Raw genomic sequence first — 7,624 nt, 5'->3', positions numbered from 1 at the left:
TAAAATAAACATAATTTTTGTGAATCTAACTCGTCACCATAATCTGCTTCTTCATCTAATTCTCACTACAAGAAAAGTGGGTTAAAAAAACAGAAGCATTTGCGACGACACTTGCCATCTTAACTAGTGACTTTTTGCGACAACACAACTTGTTGTTGTGAAAAAGGTGAGTATTTGTGACGGCATGTCGCAAAAAAGAAGAGTATTTACAATGGTAGAAATTGTTGTTGCAAAAAAAAATGAGAGTATTTGCAACGGTAGAGATTGTTGTCGTGAAAAAATAAAGTTTTTGCGACGGCACCAGTTGCAGTCGCAAAAAAAAAAAGAGTTTTTTTTTTGCGACTGTAATAGGTACCGTTGCCAAAAAAAAAATTAAAAAAAAAATTGTGGCTTTGAGACGGCTTCATATATATACAGTCACCAAATGGTTTGAATAAATACAACGGTATTTTTCTGTTGCAATTTTTTTTAAAAAAAAAACGATATCGTCTTACTCTTTTGATATATCATTTCTCTTTTACCCATTTTTTCATCTTCCTGTCTCTCTGTCTTTGTCTCTGTCTCTGTTTCTGTTTTTGTCTCTGTCTCTCTCACTCATTACTCTTCTCTCTCTATCTGTCTATCTCTGTCTCTCTTTTTCTCTGTGTCTCTCGTTCATCTCTCATATCTTTTCTCTCTCTGTCTGTCTCATTCATCTCTTTTCTGTCTATCTATGTCTCTCTCTGTCTCTCTCGCTTATCTCTCTATCTCTTTTTCTATGTCCCTTTCTCGTTCATATTTTTTTGCTTTCTTTGTCTATCTCTCGCTCATCTCTTGTTTCTCTCTCTTTATGTCTTTCTCTTTCTCTTTCTCTGTCTCTGTCTCTCACTCATCACTCTTCTCTCTCTTTTTTTTCTCTATCTGTCTGTTTGTCTGTCTCTCTTTCTCTTTCTCTCACTCTCTCCTCCACTGTGTTCGCCTTGCTTACTCTTTCCTTCATCTTTTTTCTATTTACCGAGCTCTCTTTTAATTTATCGATCCACTACAAGAAAATGCACTTTTAGCGACCACTTTGTCTCTCTCTCGCTCATCACTCTGTCTATCTCTCTCTCTCTCTCTTATCTCTCTCTCTTACCACCTTCACCACTACTGCAAACGTCATTTCATTACCACCACTACTACCACTGTTGCCACTTTACCTTTACGACCACCATTACTACCACTATCGCCACCACTTCACTACTACTACCATCACTACTGCAACTACTATTACCATTACCTCTCTTCCATTACCGCTACTCCATCTCCTCTACCACTACCACAACTTCACCACTAATCTCTTTCGCCATCACCACCACTACTACCATTACCTCTTATCCACCACCTTCACCACTACTGTCGCTCCCTCTCCTCTATCACAAAAAATTAGTTCCTGATTTTTAGTAACCAAAAAAAATGGGCCGCAGAAAAATATTTTTCATTGACCACAAAAAATTAACTTTATTTTAATGGAAAATATTTTTCATTAAAATACTATCCTTACTTCTACTAAATAAAAAAAAAATATATTTTTTTTCATTAAAGTAAAAATGAAACAAATAAATTTTCAACCTTAGTAACCTAAAAAAAATAAAAAATAAAAAATTTCATTAACTATAAAAAAAATAAATTTATTTTAACAATAAATACATAAAACAACGTCGTTCACACTGCCTATCCTAACTCTCCTCTTCTTTTCTTCTATTTCTTTTCGTTTTCCCGTCCTTTTTATCTGAATTCCCCTATTTCTTTTCCTCCTTTTGTTTCTTACGATCTCAAATCCCTAATACCCAATCCCTTAAAAAAAATCCCTAAAATACGATACTATCTCTCTCTCTCTCTCTCACGACTGCAAACAGCGATAGTGGCAGTAGTAGCAGCAAGGAGGGACGACAGCGAGCGAGCAACGATGGTGAGCAGCGAGTGACGACAGCTAGCAGCGGCGACCACCACTACCGTCGCCACCACCTCCTCCCTCACTGCCCTTTCTCTCTTCTCCTATTATTTTCACTGATCTTCATCGGTCGTCTACTTTGTCTTCTCCACTCTCGTCGTCGGTTCCAAAACCCCAACCATACCTTTAATCTTCTCCAATCCCTCCACAACCCATATGTTCGAATCCAGACCCTACACTCCCCTCAACTGTTTCAGAACCTTTCTCTACATAGGACTACCACTGGACTCGTCAGAATGGCGATCTCGAACAGGCTGATTGCGATGAGAAAGATCAGGCGGCGAGGCACATTAATGCGTCAGAAATGAGATTGGAAGATGGACAGTTCATCTGTGCCCTAATTTTTCTCTCCATTTCTGTTCAAATGTAAGTATGATGTAGTCATCTTTAATGTGGGTTTCTTGGGTTACTGGTATTGGTCTTAACTGTGCTCTTTATGTGTTTGTTTAATTGACTGAATGGTATGTTTGTTGAATTGTGTTTGTTTTGATTGGTTTGGTTTTCAGGGGATTCTCAGATTGGTCTTAATGTGATTTCCCTTGCACCTCATTCAGGTTGCACAACAGAAGTTATCTTAATTGAGGCCTATCTGTAGAAAACTAGAGAAGAGAAACAAACGAAGGTTTCTTCTCAATTATGTTCACCTAAGGTTTGGGTTTCATGGTCCCCATTCTTAGATATGTTTTCTTTGTGATTTATAGATTGATTATAGGTTTATAGCCATTGAATACACGTACAAGGTGTTTGTGAATATGTTTATAAGAGAACCTGCATGCTTACTTCTTTGGACATTAGCCATCTGTGTTGGGTATCCAATATATACCTGAACAAACAAAATTGATAGATTTGTGGATTTAAAGACATTACAATAAATTAAAAAACAAAGCATTGAATTGATGTGGTTGATAGTAATTGTTGTGAGATAGCTAGCGAACTATGAAACAGATCTGGTGAATCTGTTTCGTCTATGTTTTGGTTTTATGAACAAGACACATAAACTAAAATAAGCATTTCAAACTATACACAGTGGTATAGATATGGACATCCTATATACATTATGCTATTTGTCTGGTTTTCCATGATTGAGGGATCAATGCTTAGCTTACACTAATCAAATACAAAATTACTTAGGCTTTGTCCCTCTAAAACATTTCTCAACAACAAATAATGAGATATAGAATGAGTGCTGATACTTTAATCATTTAAATATGACACATTTTTCATAGTTAAAAGTGGTTGTAACAATAATACTAAAATTAGAACTTCACTCTTTTAAAATGTTTCCTTTTCTTTTTCATTGCACACGGCTTTCCTTATATATATATATATATATATCTAAAACTCAATTCTTTCCCTATACAAGACTTTTAAAAAATTGAATACTTAGTTGATTTAAACATTGCTACATGCTATATGAACATTTCAGAATAGACATGAAGTATGTTAGCAAAGAAGGAAAAAAGGAAGGGCCCCAAAGGCTTATATATTTACAATATCCATACATTTTTCTCAATCCATACTCTCCAAATTTGAAATCCAGTCCCAAGGTATATGCATAACATTTAGTCTGTGCTACCCTTATGGTGATCGTTTACATTTCTTCAACTCATTGCGATGTCAGATTGAACTTTTGGATTGTGATTGGCTTATGATCATTCACTCCATTGGATCTGCATACTTACATGAATACATATTGGTTTAATTTTCATGTTACTTGATCTTATATGTGAGAGAGAAATCGTTTTCATTGTCTGTGTTCGATTATGCATTATAGAGTTTCTTTGCATTAATATGTTTAATTTATGCCATGATTTGATATATTGATCAATGTTTTCGTTTATGTAATCTATACAAATGAATGAATTTGTTTTTGAAAGAATAGAGGTGCTTGTTAGTTTGAACTTGGCTTTGTACTGTATTGTCTTTTTCCTGTTTATTGAACTTGAATTTGGTATAATTTATAATTTTGTGATTGAAGTATGTGTTTTTCTGTGATGGATTGTGTTTGTATTGAAGTTGCATTCTCATATTCAAGCTCTTGCACATGTTGTAATTAAATTATGGTTAATGTTTTTCCATTGTCTTGTAAAAATGTATTTCATGGTTGCCGTTATTCCTTTCTTTGTCAAATGTGAATGATTATTGTTTCCCTTTTCTTATAAGTATTGATGTGTTGGTTCATTGTCTTCTGTTTGGTAATTGAGAAACTAGAGGACCTCCAGGAAAAGGTTTAATTTTTCAATTAAGAAAATATTTAACTCTTTTACATGATTTTGTGGCCAGCGTTAAGTTAATAGTTGGCTATTTTAGTTGGTTTTTTTGGCTTGGTTCTTAGTTCATAAATTGGGTAAGAATGAACAGGTAAATTCATGGCTTGGGAATTTATGAGCCTCTTTTCTTATTAACACCTTTTGATTCAAAGTTTTTCATTGACCTTGTTGCTTTGTTTTCTGCCTAACTCACAATGTTCATTTCCTGTTTACTGATTAATCATTGGTTTTGAAATTACTAATCCTATTGATTGTTAAATTATATTGGGTGTGAGATTCAAATCATCTCTATTACATAGTTGTAATGGAAGATTTCCAATCTGTATGTTTAGAGAAGTTTCTCATTAATTTGTAACACCTTATTTACCAATTCGGGTGAAGCCAATTTTAGTAAAAATGCATTTCTATCAATCTGTTGTTGAACCTGCAAAAGAAACTATAAACATGCCAACATAATTTATAGAATTGGCATGTTAGCAGTGTTGTGGGTTATCAAGTTTTATCGAAATAGTAAGATGCTATGCTATTTCACAAACATCTGGAATTCATCACCCATTTGTTGTATGCAATAGTATAATGTGATATATTCGATTAAATTTTCCAGAGAAACTTCACTGTTTAAGACAACTAGCAGAATGAAATTAAAATACCAAGGAATACTCATAAATAATTGAATTTCTTACCTCATCATATAAGAAAACTTTTTTTCGTTCCTCTTCCCAATCTTTAGTCTTGGCTATCAGTAGGTTCACCAAAGCTGCAAGAAAATCATTGTATGGATACATACTACTTATGGTTTAGAGTTAACAGAGTTCGTTGTAAAACTGGTTTTGGGGAACAGTATATTGGCCTTTTTTCAAGCTAACTGATTACCTAATTAAAATATTTAATATTTTATAGAGTTATATTTGCATTTTCTAGGTTACTTTGTATCTTATTCAAAAATGTTACTTGTCTTTGACTTGATCAAGTCCAAAGGAAGTTGTTATGTTCTGTGATGATCATCAACGAATCCATTCCCAACGTGGCAAACAGGTTCTGAATTGTGCTTATATATTTTTCCACTCTTTGGAGTCTGTCATTCTTTGACATCAATTGAAGAGAAAACAAAAAGGGAAACAAGAAAAAAAGGCATTACTTGATGCACATATTCAATTTAAGTATTCACTAAACAATTTATTAATTATTGTTATAGTACCTTCTCTTTTATGCAGCCTTTCTACCCCGAATTGGTACTCATCGAGTTTTTTCTGTGAAAGATCATTCTCATTTACTTTGATTTTTTATGATGAATCGTCGTATTCTGATTGCCTGCGATTTTTGCAGAAATTTTCTGAATTTGCCTTTGCACAACTTGGAATTGCTTCATCTTTTCTTCTTTCAGTTGCATTTCTCGTAGAGCTGGGGTAATTGAATCTAGCTGCTCCTTTAATGTTCCTATCATTTTCTCTAGCTGTTGATGATAAAATGTTCCGAATTAGCATCATTCCAGAATTGTTACTTGATTTAATTACGCTTATTATTAATTAAGTTTCACATAACTCCAATATACTTGTTTGTACCAAATCTTTCTATATATCTTCATAGCACAATATGTGGTGAAATATTATGGCTGTTCAAATTTGATTAATGTTTTGGATCATTAGCTTTGTTTTATAACATAGTATAGGCAAAAGGTTCAACTTTTTGAAAAGGCACATAAAAAGTACTAACTAAATAAGCGTAGGATTCTACGGAGGCACAAATACTTTAGGATTCCGGATCTTAGTGATCTCATAACAATTCCATAGGTAAAAATGGAATTTGTTTTTCTTGTTACAAACCTTATAAATGAACTCTTAAGTAACACCAATTGGGCCCTATAGATAGATGAATTTTTTTTTTACTGTAATATTGGCATTTGATACCGCGCTTGTTTGTAACTATTTTCATATTTTTTGTACTCACAAGTATGTAAATTATCGGTCTAGACAAACTAGTTCCTTAAAAAACTTAGAATTCAAGGTGTTGATGCCCCCAAATCACCAAACGACGTCAGATTAACACGAAACTTGGCACACGCGACCACCTAGGCACGAGAGACTTCTAGGAGAAGACATGACTCGAATCGGGTTCCCGGTTTGGGAGTTAGAGTCGAATTTCAGTCTAAGCAAACTAGTTTTTTAAGAAACTTAGAATTCGAGGGGTTGATGCCCTAAAATCACCAAACAACGTTGGATTAGCACGAAACTTGGCACACACGACCTCCTAGGCACGAGAGACTTGTGGGGAAAAATGGGACTCGAATCGGGTTCTCGGTTTGAGAGTTAGAGCTGGATTTTGGTCTAGGCAAACTAGTTCCTTAAGAAACTTAGAATTTGAGGTGTTGACGTCCCAAATTCACCAAACGGCGTCGGATTAGCACGAAAATTGGCACACACGAATGCCTAGGCACGACAGACTTGTAGGAGAAGACGGGACTCGAATTGGGTTCCCGATTTAAGAGTTATAGCTGAATTTCGGTCTAGGCAAATTAGTTCCTTAAGAAACTTAGAATTCAAGGTGTTGGCTTCCCAAAATCACCAAACGGCGTCGGATTAGCACGAACTTGACACACATGACTGCCTTGGCACGAGAGACTTGTGGGAGAAGACAGACTAGAATCGGGTTCCCAGTTTGGGAGCTAGAGCCAGATTTTGATCTAGTCAAACTAGTTCCTCAAGAAACTTTGAATTCGAGGTGTTGATGCCCCAAAATCACCAAACGGGGTCGGATTAGCACAAAACTTGGCACACACGACCAACTAGGCATGAGAGACTTGTGGGAGAAGACGAGACTCGAATCGGGTTCTCGGTTTGGGAGTTAGAGTCGGATTTCGATCTAGTCAAACTAGTTTCTCAAGAAACTTTGAATTCGAGGTGTTGATGCCCCAAAATCATCAAACGGGGTCGGATTAGCATGAAACTTGGCACACATGACCGCCTAGGCACGAGGGACTTGTGGGAGAAGACGACACTCAAATCGAGTTCTCAGTTTGGGAGTTAGAGTCAGATTTCGGTCTAGGCAAACTAGTTCCTTAATAAACTTAGAATTCAAGGTGTTGATGCCCCAAAATCACCAAACGGCGTTGAATTAGCACAAAACTTGACAACCACGACCGCCTTGGCACGAGAGACTTGTGGGAGAAGACGAGACTCGAATCAAATTTCCAGTTTAGGAGTTAGAGTCGGATCTTGGTCTAGGCAAAATTATTTACTTAATTATCTTTGTAATTGTATAGTAGTTAAATTTTTATGTTTTTTTGTAATTAACATATTAACATATAATTATATTGTCATTAATTATTTTTGTTTTTGTTTTCAGATATTTCCTAAGTAGGAGTTTGTTTCTTGTGGAATGCATG

General features: G+C 35.3%; 1 long non-coding RNA gene across 1 annotated transcript; it reads left to right on the top strand.

Annotated features, from left to right (window-relative positions):
- Window positions 1–1,755: 1,755 nt before the first annotated feature.
- LOC114286942 (uncharacterized) lies at window positions 1,756–4,895 on the top strand. The gene is made up of 2 exons (XR_014332436.1): window positions 1,756–2,338; window positions 2,479–4,895. It is a non-coding gene; the product is annotated as an uncharacterized LOC114286942 (long non-coding RNA).
- The last annotated feature ends 2,729 nt before the right edge of the window (window positions 4,896–7,624 follow it).

The sequence above is a fragment of the Camellia sinensis genome, chromosome 1 (genome assembly GCF_055761805.1).
Source record: "Camellia sinensis isolate YWXY chromosome 1, ASM5576180v1, whole genome shotgun sequence".
Lineage (NCBI taxonomy): Eukaryota > Viridiplantae > Streptophyta > Magnoliopsida > Ericales > Theaceae > Camellia > Camellia sinensis.
This window is presented reverse-complemented; position numbering and strand designations above follow the sequence as displayed.